The following is a 17,546-nucleotide window of genomic DNA, read 5'->3' as shown; positions in this document are numbered from 1 at the left end:
AAATCTCTGTATTTAAGAAAATATTCATCATATACATTTTTATCATCATTCACTGAATTATAATAGTAATAATGCCTTTTTTGATCTAAGGTATAATAGCAAAAGACTTCATACAGCCATAGTTCATTCACTAATGATAAAAACTTCTCTCACTCTGCCACTGAAGTTCATGGATGTGACAACTGGATTCATCTCATTGGCTTATTCTTATTCAGTGTTATCTAAAAGAGAACATATGCATAACAAACAGTTGCGGATCAGACAATAAAATGAAATAAAATAAAAGGAATACCCAATTCCTGAGAAACTGTGATAATTGGTGCTAAAGAAAATCAAGGAAGCACTATGTCACTTTCAAAGGGTGTACAATATCAAGGGAAAGATGACAACATTTGAAGTCAGATAACAAAGCCATGCTGTAAGTTAACATTCCCTCAGGGCTAAGCAAGTAATTTAAAGGTGTGAAGCAGCTGAGTAAGACTATTAGAAATGATCAAATCTTCTATTAACTAGAAAATCAATTTTAAACAAAAAAATTGTAGTGCATATCTATGTGTGTATATATATATATATATATGTTATGTATAATATATATATTACTCTTTTAGTAAGAGTAACATAAATCCACAGTAGCTTCTATAACAAAGATTTGAAACCGTGCTTGGTATGTTTGAAGACATCTGAGAAAACACCATAGATATAACTAGTTTTTGTAAAAGAAATAATTTCAGAACAAGAACATGATCTAGACATTCTCTAAGTGTCTTCATAGTTTAAAATATTTAAATATTATAACAATTTTATATTCATGAATCTACTAGAGAGAATAATTTGTCCTTTTCTGTGAGGGCTCATTACCACAGATAATTTACTGAGATTCTCTGTAAGAAAAACATTTTATATTAGATCCATTGCCATAAGCTAATGTGTAGTGGGATAGTCCTTCTGTGGCACTGACCACGCCCATTGGGGGTGGAACCATGGGCAGGGTGACCTGTGGAAGCCCTCTTGCTGGCATGACTCGGACAGGAGAGGATCGGGTTGAATTTCCTGGTGTTCATCTGTCTAGGTTGTAAGTTATTTCTCCCTGAATAAACATCTATTCGGCCTATTTGTTTATCTTGATCCTTATTTAACTGTAATACTAATGCTATGTCTTCAATTTTTTTTCAAAGCTACTGTCGATCTTCCCTCATACATCTGAGCCAAAGTAGCATATTTACCTAATGTTAAATGGATTCCTTTACCAAAGTCTCTCAGAAAAGGGAAAGTAAATAATGAGTATTTTATGTTCTACATTAGGTCCGAAGCTTGATTTAACCCATGACTATGTGAATATATAAATTTTCATAGACATGGTTAATACATTTCTGTTTTTATAGGTCCCTCAAACTTTTCTAATAGAGGTGAAGTCTGTTTAATTCCTTCTATTTGAGAGATTTATGGATAGAATATATATATGCATATATATCCTGACTGCTGGTTCCACATTTGGCTCCTCTTTGAATCAGATATTAATTTGGGAAGACAGTTTAAGATTTCCAATAAATATTACATGTTGCTGTTTAACACAGGGTGGATTTATCCTCTCATTCTGGGTTGAGTAGTCCTGAAATGTTTCATATGGTAGAAAATCCATTTACATATGGAGTCATACGATGCACTTGGCAGCAATGGAAACTTCTCTATAGTTCTCAGCTGAAGAGCCTGCTGAGCTAAAATGTCTCCATGCATTTTCTCCCTCATGTTTAAGAGAACTGTAAATTGCTGGAAACAGCTACTTCATTTCTGTTCTCTGGCCAGTGCTTGACTCCCAGGAGGCATTCCATGGGATCTGAATTTGATGGCTTTCAGGACATCCTCTGGTGGACTTCCCTTAGAAACCACAGCTGAACTGGCTGCCGTTAGCAAGGAGTTTTGAGCCAGCAGCAGGCTGAGTTACCTCAGAGGGAAAGATCCCTTTTGATCAGGTTTACAGTCACCTCCAGGTCAAAAGGGAACACCTTGCATTATGTCTAACTGCCTCTTCCCCATCCTGGAGTGGAGTCCATCTGCTCCCTGACAGCACTTGTTTAATCTTGAATAGCAACCTAAAGAAGGGGTAAGGTCAGGCAAATGATGCAATGTAAAGAAATCCAGGTATGCGTTGGCTGCTAGATGATTGCCTTGGAGGCTCCCATCCAGTGTTGAAGTCCAATGATACTGAGCTCTCCTTGTTCTCAACACTCTGGTTTCTCTTCTCCTCTTAGGATTAAGACCCATGAACTCTCAGGGTAGAATCACATTGGCAGGGCAGGACATGAAAGTAAACTATTTTGTAATGAAACAAGTAGTTTTCTCCTGGGGAAAAAGATGGTATGCCCATAATAAGCCCTACATTGTAGTTTTCATGGAAACACTATTAAAAGAAAAGTCACTCATTACTAAATCATAGTATCACTAACACATAACATGAAACACAGTCTACTAAGATTGTTTATGGAAACTGGTTTGTATACATTTATAAAGGAGTAAGAAATTATCAAACCCTGTAGCATACGTAACTAAAAAAGGTGTTGTTTAACTAGTTTTGGATCACAGGAAACTACAAATCCCCTATCTTAGTTGGTTTTCTTTCTTTTCTGTTGCCTCTCATCACCTTCATTGCAGAGATGTTTCTATTGGAAAAACAGGTGTTTGTTTAGACTCCAAAGTAAAAGTAAACATTACTGATTCTTGGGTTTATGATGGAAGGTTGTGGACTGAGTATTTTTTTAATCTTTATTTTCTCAAACAGTTAATAAGTGAACAACACTGTATTCATTGCTTTGTGCTTTGTAGATTAATGGCAAAGTATCTTTGTCGGTTATCCATCGTTTCTGGGGGGGGGGTAAAAACACAGAATAAGGGACTGATATTTGAGCAGGGTGCCCATATTAGTTCATAATAAAATCCCTTACCTTTCTGTATACCAGAAGAATAGTGACCTCTTTGGGTATTTGATTTTCCACACAAACATGAGCACATGTTGTTTTGTGTTTTCTGTGAACAGGAGGAAAGTCAAAGTCACACAAGAAATGATGTTGGCTAGGAAGGAATGAGGTGACATTTCAGTCTATAACCTGAGCTACTATTGAAATTCTAACAAAGGGATCATACAGCTAACAGTTAAATGGCATCATTACAGTCTGTGACAATCTGGCCTTTGGTGACAATGCAGCACAGAGGTAGGCCCAACAGCTTCTTCAGTAATTGCTGTCATCGAAGCCAAGGCTCTCCATGGACCAGCAGCTATAACCAATGTGTCAAAAACGTTCTGATAACCTCGGTCACACTGGTACTAAGGAGAAACTCTGTTATTTCTCTCTTGGCTGATAATTAATTACTGAACTAAAGGCAAGCATGTGAAGAGAAATCAAAGTAAGCTCTGGGTTGGAGAACACACATCTGAGTGGGGTTCAGGGAATTAATCAGCCTAAAGCGAAGTCACAAAAGAACATCACATGTCTTTCAAACCTGCAGATCCTTGACAGAGTGGCTCTTCTCCAAGCAATTGTTCAAACCAGGTGGTCCCTTCCCCATCATTCTTCACACACCCACAGACCAAGTGTATCAACCTGAGCTCTTGGGTAGCTTCTGTCTCCATGGGTGTCTCTCTAATTCTACCACTTCCCCACATATAATGGATTAAGAACAACCATGCCATTCTGGAACTGGCTTCCCTCTTGTCAAAGCATTTGCTATGAAATAGAAGACAGATTTTAAATTTTGTATCTAGAAAAAAAATCATTTCATCTCCCTTCTCCCTCTTACAATATATGTGGTATTTATGTGTACTAACTTTAATTTTAAAACATGTCATGTTTTTTTAAACTCCAGTTTTTTCCTACACATTTTATATTACTTCGGTAGAATAATCCTCCTTAATGTCACCCAAATACTATTCTCCCATCAAGTATTAATTAAGGGGCAATAATAAAGTAGGTAATTTGGACTCCATTAAAAAGTATAGACTGTTATGGAGATGGAGCATCTTCCAGGTTGAGGTGGCCTCTTCTCAGAGCTCACCAAGGGCTTCCTAACATTTTTCTAGGATTTCAATTAGCACTTCCATTTCCCACAATAAAATACCTAATGGATTTTAAAGTGGACACATTCCTGTCAGAAGTATAATAGACTGCTGATGTATTTCCTTAATAGTAATATTATTTAACAGAATCATCTCAAATCACTTTTATGCTGTCAAGCATGTGAAGCATAAGCTGGGAAAATATGAAAGATGGACCGGATAAGTTTGACTACGTCTTCCCATCAGTCATATTCTCTGTGTCAATTGTTTGTGGGTGATTTTACATTCACAGTGGCAAGAGTTATTGGAACTGCTTTGCTGAGTGCTCTCATTATGTACAGAAAGCTTTCCTACACAGAAAGGACAACCGAAATCCCAGAAGACCTGCCCACCAAACCAGTCCTCATTACCTCCTGTTACACAAACCAGACAAATATATCATCCTCTCCATACATGTGTAACTGTATTCCAAAAGCAAGAAAACTTTCAACTTAGGCAGTAATGATTCTGTGCTGCTGTATGGATTCCCTCACATGAATAGCATGTGAACAGTTGTCTGATATTCAATACCATGGCATGTAGTTTGTAGCCCATCTCTTAAGATCCAAAGAGCATCAAAATCATGGAAATAAATTCAGGGTAGTGGGATATCTCAAATATTCCCTCTATCAAAAGAAATTGTTGCCTTTTTTCTTATGTCGGGAGAAAATGATAGTGTGTGGTGCTAGTTAATAGATAAACTACAATAAACACCCACAAACCTGCATGTGCCCTATGGTTCAGTAGATTCACATTTCACAGTAATTGAAGAGAGACAAAGTTAAAGAGGCAGAAATTCGGAGGTCTGCATGCGTGTCTTTTTCCTTTCATTTTTATTTTACTGTGTCTTGTGTATATATGGACCAGGGCTCCCAGGTGCATTTTTGCCATGAATGGGTATCATTTCTAACTACTATAGCACTCCCACAGTTTTCCATACACAGAGAAATCTGATGCAATCACACTTTTCTTGGTTCCCTTTCCTCCTGGCAAAGTTTTTACATAGTCATTATGAAATGGTGTCTTCAGAAATTCTTCTCTTCAAGATTCCTTTTATGGGATATAATATCCCTCCCAACTTGGAAATGTGAGCATGCCTATATATTTCCCATTTCTTGACTGTTTTGGCAATTTTCCCTGAAAGGGAGGAAAAACCCTATAAAATTTCTGTTGGCCCCCCAAAGCAGAAACATCTGCAGGAGTCATGAGTAGCTTGTTGGCGCAGCTGAGCTGCTCTAACCTGGAGTTGATTATCTCGCCTGCTTTGGCCATGTCCATGCAGTTGAGGAACACACCAAAAACTTTCTGGGAAGACCCATTATAAATAATGGGGACATGAAAAAGAAGAAAGGGAAAAATGTCCAAGCTACTTTAGCATACGCATTTTATGAGTACCACAAACTAAAATCATTAGACCACCAAACTGCACATTTAGAAGTCAAGATTTAAACTAATCAGGATGTGACTTTCTGTACATACAGCTATTTGGAGAATTCAATAAAAAGAAAAAGGGAGAGAGAGGGAGGGAGGGAAGAAGGGAGAGATGAAGGAAGGAATGAAGAAAGGAAGAAAATGTCAGTTGTTTTGTGACACTTTGGGATAAGAAATGGTCACTGACCTGTCTGTTAGTCACAGATTATAAGATACCTCACAGTGTAGTTGGCCATGAGTAGCATTTTCTGGCTCAAGTATATAAGCGTTTTTATTCCTTGAAATAGCTGAACAGGTGCAAGTTGTGTCTGTCTAGGAATGCTTACACATGAAAGGCTCAACTATTTTCTGAATTAATTCACTCCAACTAGGGCTCCACAGAACTGTTTGCAAGCTTTCATTGACCTCAATTCAATCAGTTACTTAACAGATGAAAATAACTCTATCTTTTACCACCTGCACTAACACAATTATTTTCTTTTCCTACAAGAACACCACAGTGTCAAAATGTTTTCTGGTTTTTTTTTTTTTTTTTTTTTTTGGAGGGGGAGTTTCAGGGGAAAAATATGAACATACAAGATTGAAGAATGCCTGGCATTTAGGTAAGAAATGTAGAGGAAACCCAGTAGGTAGTGAATGAAATGTTAACAATTAGTGAGCACAGAATAGTTCACTGGGGGAAAAATGGTATAGTGTTATGAGTAGATTTTTTTCTGCTGATCTGGTCCAATCGCGCCAGTCCCAAATAACACACAGAGATGCTGTATTAGATATAACGCTGTTGGCCAGTTACTAGTATTTCTTATTGGCTAGCTCTGTTTTAAATATTAACCAATTTCTATTATTCTAAATATTTCCATGTGGTCTTATTTTACCAGAGAGAGAGGGCCCGGCATTCTACTCTCTCTGTTCTCCATGTTGAATCTCCTCCCTACTTCTTCCTCTATCCTCCTTGTCTCGTAGTCCTGCCTATCTTGCTTTCCTATTAGCCAACAGTGCCTTATTCATTAACCAATATGAGAAACATATTTACAGAATGACATCTCCCATCAGTATAGTCTATGGTTTTGGAACTTGACTACATTAGAACACTTTAGAGAGCTTGTTGAAAGGCACTATTATGTTTGACCCCTTTCTGATTAAGACTATCTAGTTATTATATAAGGATTGAATTACTGTACTTTCCTAGGCATTAGTCATACACATGACCCAAGGACATGTGGAAAGGACATGATATTTTTAGAGGATACAGCTCTGAAGGATGTCTCTAATGCCTGTGATTATATGCTACCAACCAAGGTTCAATGACACACAAGCACATGTTCTAATGAGGGGAACTAAGTACACCACTACCAAGCAATACCCCTATTTATATTTCTATGTAACCTACTGTGACATTACCAATTTTTTTTTTTTTTTAGAAAATGGTATATGTGATCAGACAAGAATATTTGAGTTCTATATCAGCCTTAGCTACAAAAGGATGATCTATCTCAAAGAAAGCCTACCATATCTTTGTTTTGTATAAATACAATAACGATATGGTAAATATATACATGTAATGTTTATTACATACTTATATATAATATATAAAAATATGTATATGTTTCCACGTCTACGCTGTTTTTGTTTCTTTTACATCTTGTTTTAATTTTAAAACACTCTTTTCTCACTTTGCATGCCAATCGCAGTTCCCACTCCCTTCCCTCCATTTTCTCTCCCCACTGTCCCCCCTCCCAACCCACCATCCACTCTTCAGAGAGAGTAAGGCTTCTCTTGTGGTGTCAACAAATCTGGCGTATCACTTTGAGGCTGGACCAAAGCTGAGCAAGGTATACCTAGGCTGAGCAAGAGAATGGGCTCCAAAAAGCCAGTTCAGCACTAGGAATAAATCCTTGGCCCACTGCCAGTGACCCCACAGACTGCCCAAGTCACACAGCTGACACCCAAATTCAGAAGGCCTACTCTACTCTTTTAAAAATTGATTCTGTGATGGCCCAATGACTCTTCAATGTTTTCATATTAAAGCCAGTTCTATTCTGGCACCAGCGCAGTAACCCTTAGACACATGTGACATAGGGGTAAATCTTTTCTTACTATTTATTCAGATATTTTTCAGGCTCACTGGTAGGCTCACAAGAGCAAACTCAGCCTCCTAACTCTCCTTAGCCAAGATTCGCACCCTATAAGGAATGTTGTTATTATTGCTCTTTCTAACACTCATCTACTTCTAACACATTTCCCTATTAACTGCCTACTTTTTCCTTCTGTATCCATTCTCTATCAACTGTTCCTCTCAGCACATGTGAACAAAGATCTTATTTCTCTATAGATCTTAACGTTCTTTTACTGAATTTCCAAATTTAAAAAAAATACCTTTTAAAAATATATTTGCAACAACTTTTATACTCATGTGAAAGTTAGATTGATGTTTTTGATAACTTAGGTCCATCGTGAAGAATATATTCTCTTTTATTAAAAGTAGACTTTTTTTCTGATTACTCCTCCCACTTCCTCCCCACATCCATTCCCATCTGGATTCTTCCCATTTCTGTCTCTCATTAAGAAATAAACATGCTTCAAAGGCAATGGTTCACAACCTGTATGTCATGTCCCATTTAGTGGTCTCATACCAGATATTTATGTTGTGGTTTGTAACCATAGCAAAATTACAGTTATTAAACAGCAACAAAATAATTTATTGTTGGGGATTACCACATCATGAGGAAATATATTAAAGGGTCAATGCACTAGAAAGATTGAGAACTACTTTCTGAGGATAATAATAAAATGTAATAAGATAAAACAAAAACTAACACATTGAAATCGTACCAAAAAAAAAAAAAAAAAAAAAAAAAAAAACAGAAAGAAAAGAACCCAAGAGTAGGCACAAGAAACAGAGACCCATTCATTTCCACACATAGGAAACCCACAAAAATGCTAAACTGGAAGCCATAATATATACACAAAAAAGCTGTAGAGTAAAAAGAGAAAAGGGAAAATGGATAGATAGATAGATAGATAGATAGATTGATAGATAGATAGATAGATGATAGATTAAAAAAATTGAAAAGGAAAGCCCTGACACAACATTGTGATATAAGGAACATGCAAAGATTCAATCTATTGCTGGGCATGAAATCTACCCTTCAGATTAGTTTGTTCCCCAAAGTAAAGTCCCTTGGAAGAAATTACACATGAAAAATTATGTTAATAATTTGGAATGGTTTTCTTTGAGGATTTTGAAGATCATTGGGGGTTTTTAAATGAAGAGCTGGAGAGATGGCTCAGTTATTATTAAGAGTCTTATTATTCTGTTAGATGACCCAGCTTTAATTCCTAGTACCCACATGGCGGTTCACAACCATACACAACTCCAGTTCTAGGTAACTGTTGCCCTCTTCTGATCTTCTTCTTTACCACGAGCAAGCAAGTGGTGCACACATATATCTGCAGGCAAATACTATTCTATACAAATAAATACATCTTTTAAAATGATATATTTAACAGTTTTAGGTCTAGACCTTTATGAGCACCTCAATATTTTAATCTCATGAAAACTAATTACAGATTCATAAAAAAAAGTTGTAAAATTGCATAAAGGCCCCTTACATCCTTCACTCTGTTTTCCTAATTGTTAGGATCCTGTAAAATAAAACATACGGGTCTAGAACAGGGAATTTAACATTGATACTAAAATATTAATGAAATCTGAGATCATATTTTAATTTTACTAATTTTTTTACCTAGTCCTCTTTTTCTGTTCCAGAGAACTCAACTGTGATCCCAACATGCATTGCCCATTCCTTCTCCTTGTCCTTCTATTCCTAGAAGTAAACACTTTTGACATGATGCTAACATATGAGCCTCTACTATGGATATGTGAGAAAATAAACTACAAATACTAATGAGTGACTGGGACTGAACTTTACAATTTCAAAAAGTTGAAGTAGACAAAGAAGAAGAAAAATAGAAGTGGGGAAAAGTTTAATTTAATTACTCTTTCAACAAACCTAGAGTATATCATTTAAAAATATGGGGCAAATTTATATCTTCTTGTACTAATAAAGATGTACCTGTGACTTGCCTGATAATTACACTGTTTCCTGTTTTTGGTTGTAGTTAATCCAAACAAAATCATCAATAAATAAGTACATAAACATCCAAACAAAAGAGACATATAAATTTAGTGACTATTTTACTGTAGAAGGCTTGGAATCTTATATTTTTAAAATTCAAGAATTTTTTTTCAATTAAGATGCCTGATCTTATTCTAATGAAAAATAGAAAGAAATCATGTGATGGATATGTAAAATAAGATTTTTCTAACTTAAATAAACGTATTCAAAAAGAAAGAAATCATGTGGACTAGGGTATATAGGAAAGCAGAGAAGATTTTGGAGGAGTTGAACTAGGAGAAATTGTAATCAGAATAGAATGTGTGAAAAAAAATTCATTTTTTTAAAAAATATGTCAATGGTGGAGTTGAAAAATATCTAGTAATTATGTTCATATCAGATTATTATTAAAGTATTTCTAGGGGGCTGTAAGATGGTTGAGAGAGTAAAGTAATTCGATGCTATAGTCCACACAGCCTGAATCTGATCCCTAGGACCCATATGGTGGAAAGAGATAACTGACCCCAAAAGATTGTGTACTGACTTCTATTTTGTTCAGTGTTACAGAAACACACACACACACACACACAAATACACACACATACACAAATATATACAGATACAAAATTAATAAAAAGTAATTCTGTGAATAAGCACCGAAATAGTAAAAGGATATTCCCTATTATAGCTAATTTGTAATTCATTTAGAAAACATAATTCCTTTCACAAAAAAAAAAAAAAAAAAAAACAAAGCACTTAGTGATTAGTTATAAAAGAAAGTAGGGCAATATATAGAACTTTTGTGCTGTTTTATTTTGGTACTATGGAAGTGACTGTATGAAGTCATGTTCAATACAGAGAATATATATATATATATATGTGTGTGTGTGTGTGTGTGTGTGTGTGTGTGTGTGTGTGTGTGTTCCACAAGCAACTATTACTCCATATTCTGATTATTTTTTCCAACTAATAAAAAACATAACAGACTTCCAGTTGAGAAAATTTTCATTGCATTCCAGAACCACAAGGGAAAAAAAGAACAAAAAAATACAATAAACAAAACTCTTATATCTGACTCTTCAAAGTATGAGGTACCATCTCAAGCACATTTTTTACGCTTCATTTCTTCTTCCTTGATGTTAGAGAATAATTAGACATATAAATAAGCATTTATGGCCTTGAGAAAAGGGGATAAAACTTGGAGTACTAGGTTCCACCTAATTCCTGTTGTCCATGCCTAAAGGATCCAATAAAAATAGGTAGACTTACTCTTCATAATGGTGATCAGAGGTTGGAGTGTCATAGCTACATGAGTACATGCTTCCACACATCTTAAGACATTCTCTCCTAACTCTTGGTCTTGTCTCTTCTTGAATGGGTAACATAAGCTGACGAGGTGACAGTCAATGAAGAGGGATTCTTAAACGCCTGTGCTTAACCAAGGAGGATCTCTGTTCTATCACAGTTCATCACCTCCTGTCCAATTACCCCTCAGATGCTTTCCTCTTCATAAAGATAAAATCTCACATAATCTTTTTCTTCCCATAGAAAGTTTATTTGTGTTCATGCTGTGCCACAGAGAAATGTAAATAACCTAAAAATCTTACTAGCAGATGCAGAAAACAGTCCAAATTTCTAATAAAATGGATTTTCTTCATGTAATAAGTAGAATAAAAATTAGTCATAAAGTTATTCAAGTTAACATTGTAGAAGAAACTGAAATGATGTAAAAGCATGATTGTATTAAAATAGCTCATATCTTAAATATCTCCACAGACCCGTCTCCTCAAGAACTAACAGAATTCATATTTTATACATTTAACAATTGTTCAATTACATTCTGTCACTTCACATTTTGGGAAGAAATTTGCTATCTTTCCACTTCAGTTCCATGCCATCTAATGTCTATATCTCAGTGTCTTAGAATCAGGCAGCTGGCTTGTTGTTTGGCAAGTCAAGGAAGTCATTATCTGAGAAATAACAACGAGGAATACTTAACAGAATTCTGAATCCAGGGTCACTTAGCATGAATTGGGGAACGGAAATGAAAGCAGAACAAACACATTGCTCATTGCAGGTCAATGAGACCACAGCAATGCTGGGCTGTGACTGTGCGCACAGAAATATACACAGTACATACCTTCTTTTACTTGATAAAATACAAAGTCAAGTGGAGCATGTAAACATATTCAAATGGCATCCAAGTTTTATCAGAGTCATAATAAGCATTGTAAAACTCAGGTATTAATATGTCATTACACATAAAACTAGAAAACTACTGAAAGGAAAGTCTAGGAAAATCCTTCATTTCTCTGGAATAGGCTTCCTTTTCCATACAATCTAAGTTTTTAGTTATTCAAGAAAAGAGAAAATGGCACATGATTTTAGCCTGTCAGTCTTCACTATCTGATTACTATTATAACTCATGATAGCATTGCTTTTAGTTAAAAGTAGTTGATGCACAAATAAGAACATAAGTGTATAGAAACCAAGAAAGCATCTGGTTGGCATACAGAAAACACTTGACAAAGGTCAGCGGTCACGAAATACAGGGAAAAAAATTATAAAAATGACTCCTAACTAGCTTTGATTTTCAAAGGTTAACAACACCACGGCCGTCTCTGGTATTTGTTCTCAGAAGGGGAGCATGAATGAGCTCCTCTGGTACAAACTGATGAACGTAGCTCCCTATATCAATTTGCTAACCTAGTGCCTCATTAGAAAATGAAATACATACCACCTACACTCAGCACAAGTGACCTCTGCCAGCATGGGGCACATTAAGCCTCATCAAAATGCTTTTGGAGTCCAAGGAATGCTCTATTACAAGGAGCCACACCAAAACCAATAATTAAATGAAGGGAGAGATAAATGTAGCTACTAATTCTACACACCTGCTGTCCTTCCCTCTGCACTTGGATCTAACAGAAGATGATTTGCAATGGCACAACCTCAACACCCAGCCACCTGTAGTTTATTAGGAGATCGGCCAAGTAACATTACTGGCTACTTGCAAACAGCAGGGAGGCAGACGTAGAAAGAGCCAATCTGTGTTGTGTCACATATGACACCTTTATCCAGAAAACATCCTAAACACATGCATTTCCCTTGTCCATGCAGGACTTAGCCACTGTATGCAATTCAGCATCCCTATGGACACATATCTCTTCCTCTTCAAACACTGGCTTTACAGATCATCCTGTAGGGTATTTCTTTATTTGTTTGTTTTTGTGTTGTTTGTTTGTTTTTTCAAGATAGGGTTTCTCTGTGTAGCCTTAGCTATCCTGTATAATATGAGAGTAAAGTACTTTTCTCTGTTGATTTTTTTCACACTATACATCTCCTTCAGAGATGGAGACTTAGATGATTTTCCATTGCTCTCTCTCTTTCTCTTCCTCTTTCTCCTTCCTTCTTTCCCTCTCTCCCTTTTTCTCTTTCACATCATAGGAACAACAATTACTGGAGAGTCAAAGGTATCCCTCTTGGGTTCTTTTTATAAAAGAAGTTTTTAGAAGTTTTAGAAGGAAGTTCTAGGATACTTTTCCAGGTTAAGAAACAAACCACAGGGCTGGAAAACATGTCTTAACAGCTTCCAGGACACAAAGAGAAAGCAGTGCCTTCTGTAATGGAGACTGGCAAAGCAGTCCCATGGCAGAAGGGAAGGGTAAACTTCATAAAAAGATTTAGCTAGCCCTGAGGGCTAAGGAGAGCATACTGAGGTTTTGACCCATATCTGGAAGACAAAGAGAAGGAAGGGGACAGAGAAAAATCACCCTTTTTGAGTTAGTACAGAAAACAGGTAGGGTCTGCAGCTGTGCTCCACAGAAGCACTGCCAGGGTCGAAGGGCATAATACATCCTCCCTTCTCCTTACCAGATCTTCAGGTAGAACAGATTTCAGGTTCAGGGCTCCTGGGAGAGTAACTTACAGACTCATGTGAACTAACCCTTTTCCTTCCTTCCTTCCTTTCTTCCCTCCCTACTTTCTTCCTTACTTTCTTTGTTTCTTTCTTTCATTTTCTTAGTTATTAAGAGAAGATACCAGAAAATGGAAAGATCACCCATGTTCTTGGATATGTAGGGTCAACACAAGTAATAATGGCAATCTTGCGAAAAGCAATCTACAGATTCAATGCAATCCCCACCAAAATCCCAGCACAATTCTTCATAGGCATTGAGAGATCAATACTCAACTGTATATGGAAAAACAAGAGAACCAGGATAGCCAAAATAACCCTGTATAATAAAATAACTGCTGGGGTCATCACTCACTATCCCTGTCTTCAAGCTCTACTATAGAGCATTAGTCCTGAAAACACGTTGGTACTGGCAAAAATATACAAAGGTTGACCAATCGAATCAAACTGAAGATCCAGATATTGACCCCCACCTGATTTTTGACAAAGAAGCTAAAATTATACAATGAAAAAAAAGAAAGCATCTTCAGCAAATGGTGCTGGCATAACTGGATGCTGACATGTAGAATACTGCAGATACATCCTTAGCTATCATCATGCACAAAACGTAAGCCCAAAGGGATCAAAGACCTCAACATAAATCCAGCCACTTTGAACCTCTTAGAAGAGAAAGTGGGAGGTAACTTTGAACGAATTGGTAGAGGAGATCACTTCATAAACATAACTCCACTAGCACAGACACTGAGATCAACAATTAATAAATAGGACCTCCTGAAACTGAGAGCTTTGGCAAGGCAAAGGACATAGTCAACAAGACAAAACAGCATCCCACAGAGGGCTTATCTCCAAAACATAGAGAACTCAAAAAGCTAGTCACAAAACTACCAAATAATTCAATTAAAAAGTGGAGTACAGAACTAAATAGAGAATTCTCAATAGAGAATTCCTGTAGCTGGATCCAGTAGTCTGGAATATATGACCCTCTAAACACTAGCAGAACTCTGGAATCCACTTACAGAGAGGTAGGAGTGATGAGCAAAGGGGTCAAGACCAGGCTGAATAAACCTACAGAACCAGCTGACCTTAACAAGGGGGAGCTCATGCACCCCAGTCTGATAGCTTGGAAACCAGCATAGGACTGACCCACGTCCCCTGACTATGAGTGTTAGTTAGGAGGACTGGGCAGTCTATGGGGCTAGTATAGAAATGGACTTTGGGAACCCATTCCACATAGAGGGGTACTTTCTCAGCCTAGATGCACAGGGGAGGGCCTAGGCCCTGCCCCAAATGATGTGTCAGACTTTGAAGATTCCCATTGGAAGGCCTCACCCTCCCTGAAGACCAGAAAGTGGATGGGCTGTGTTTTGGTGGGAGTGATAGGGGAGGATGAGAGGGTGAGGGAACTGGGATTGACATGTAAAACAACTTTGTTTCAAATGTAAATAAAATAGAATAAAATGTCAATTATGAAAAGAAAGGAAAGAAAAGAAAAGGAAGCCAGTATTGGTGGTGCAAGCTTTTAATTACAGCACATGGGAGGCAGAGGCAGGTGGATCTCTATGAGTTAGAGAGGCCAGCCTGGTGTATAGAGCGAATGCCAGGATAGGCTCCAAAGCTACACAGAAAAACCTGTCATGAAAAAGAAACAACAACAACAACAAAAAAAAAAAAAAAAGGGAAGAAAGAAGGAAGGAAGAAAGAAAGAAACTGAAAATAATTTTGAAACAGAAACTGCACTAAGAAGTCAATCACAATTAGTGAGTATCAAAAGGAAACAAGGTATGTGAAAGACAGGAAGGTTGTGTTAACAACTTGTAAGACGAATACAAATACTTATAAAATATTATATTAACCAGGGAGACAGAAATGTATGGAATGACAGGTATAAGCTAAAGTAGATAGTCCAAAAATGATCTTCCCAATTCTAACCAGTGTTATTTGGATCTCATAATACTCTTATTTTATATCTATATACTTTTTAGTTACAACAATCACACATATATTTTCTAAAGAAACTTCCAAAAGCTTGACTTTTCTGTATCTTATTTTAAAATGAGGAATTCCCATGTAAATGCTAAAATTTCATATACAAATACTAAATTTTATGATTCAGTACCACCATATTCACTATACTATCTACACAATTTCATCCTATCGAATGTAATTATGATTACTAAATATGGCACTAAATATGGATGAGTATAATTATGAGTAACTAAATATGGATGAAGTTAATGCTAAATAAAGTTTAAAAATCAGCACAACTGTGTGTGGATATTCTATATTTCCCTTAGGTATCACTTGAATAAACATTGGATGGAACCCTGTTCCACATTTATGATGTTGACAGCCAGCACAGATTTGTGGGGATTTCCTCCATATGATCTCTTTGTTTTTCAGGTCCCTAGTGTTTGAGGATAGATATTTCATTTTTTTCTTTTTAAAATTACTTGATGACAGCTGGGTATAGTGTTCATGCCTTTAACCCTATCTCTTGGGTGGCTGAGGCAGGTGGAACTCTATGGGTTTGATATCAGCCTGGTCTACATAGTGAGTTCTAGGACAGCCAGTGAAACCCTGTCTCAAAAATAACATAAAATAAAATGATTTGATGAATACACACACACACACACACACACACACACACACAAAATGTAGGCCATTTTCTCCCTTCATCATCTCATAGCCCCATCTCTTTCCTGCTGGGACCCTGCTTAATCTGAACAAACCACCCTGAGTTTTTAAGTTTTTCTTTCCCATTGTGTTTAACTATGTTGTCTTGCATGAGCATGAATCAGGGCTTGTTTAATGGAACACCAGCCAACATATAAGTGCCTGTACCACCTTCTCCCTCAGCACTTAACTAACTGGTCATAGGGGTTTGTGGCACATCAGTGTCTTCCTTGTGCATGAATAGATACAGGTCCCAGGTTATTCTGGTCTGCTGCAGGTGACAGCAGCTGTAGAGGAGTCACACAGACACGCAGTGTCTAGAAGTCTTTGTGTCCCAGCAGTACTGCTAGCTTCTGGCTTTTGCATTTTCTTGCTCCCTCCTTGGTGAAGTTGTCTACTTAGAGCCAAGGACAGCATCATAGTACACCTATTTGTAAGAAGATAGTCAAACATGACTTTTCTCAATAGAAGCTCAGACTAAGAAAAAAAAATGTGGAAGCTAGGGGCCTTCTATAATAATATAGTGACAATGTCACTTCCACTGACTTTCATTAGTGGAGCCAAGACAAAAACCAAGACAAGGCAAATCCAAGTGTTCCTTGATGAGATGTGGCCTACAGATAGTGACAGAAGGGACTGTTGCCAACCATTGCACACAGTAGAGTGACTACACAGCTGTGCTAGGGACTGCCTTTGCTTCTCTCCATGGGGATTGCAGTGCTAGCTAGTGAATTACAGAGCTCTGCATATCATTTGAAATTCCCTATTGTGGGGTCTAACTTGTCTATATTGTTTAAAGATCCACAGGAACATGACTTATACCCAGTTAAACCTACTACACATCCTAATAAAGCTACACCGGTGATATGGAAAAACCCAGATGGAAACTTTTGCCTAAGCTATCTTTAAACTAAGATTCCTGGCCATATTCTCATGCTTTGCAATCCAAAAACAAAGTACATCCCATGCGGCCAGTTGAGGATCCTAGGGAACTACACCTGGAAATTTCCAGATCCCCTGATACCCTCCTTTGTTTTATTTTTTCTCCTTCTTTACTGTATCATTCATTTTTATTGAAGCTGTACATTAGTGTACTCAGTGGAGTACTTTGAGTACATTCAATTATTTAACCCTGTGTAATCAATGTAGCCATTATTTAGACAAACTTCTATAACTCAGTAGTTTTTAAATGGAAGCATATATCCTCTCATTTATAAAACAGTCTACACCTTCTTATATTGTAACAACATTTTGGTGTATGCTTTTACAGTACATTGATAGAAAACTTGACTAAATAGGGACACTCTGGGTTTGAGTCACA

The sequence above is a fragment of the Phodopus roborovskii genome, unplaced genomic scaffold, assembly GCF_943737965.1.
Source record: "Phodopus roborovskii unplaced genomic scaffold, PHOROB, whole genome shotgun sequence".
NCBI lineage: Eukaryota > Metazoa > Chordata > Mammalia > Rodentia > Cricetidae > Phodopus > Phodopus roborovskii.
The sequence above is the reverse complement of the archived record's forward strand: the minus strand, read 5'-3'. Positions refer to the sequence as shown.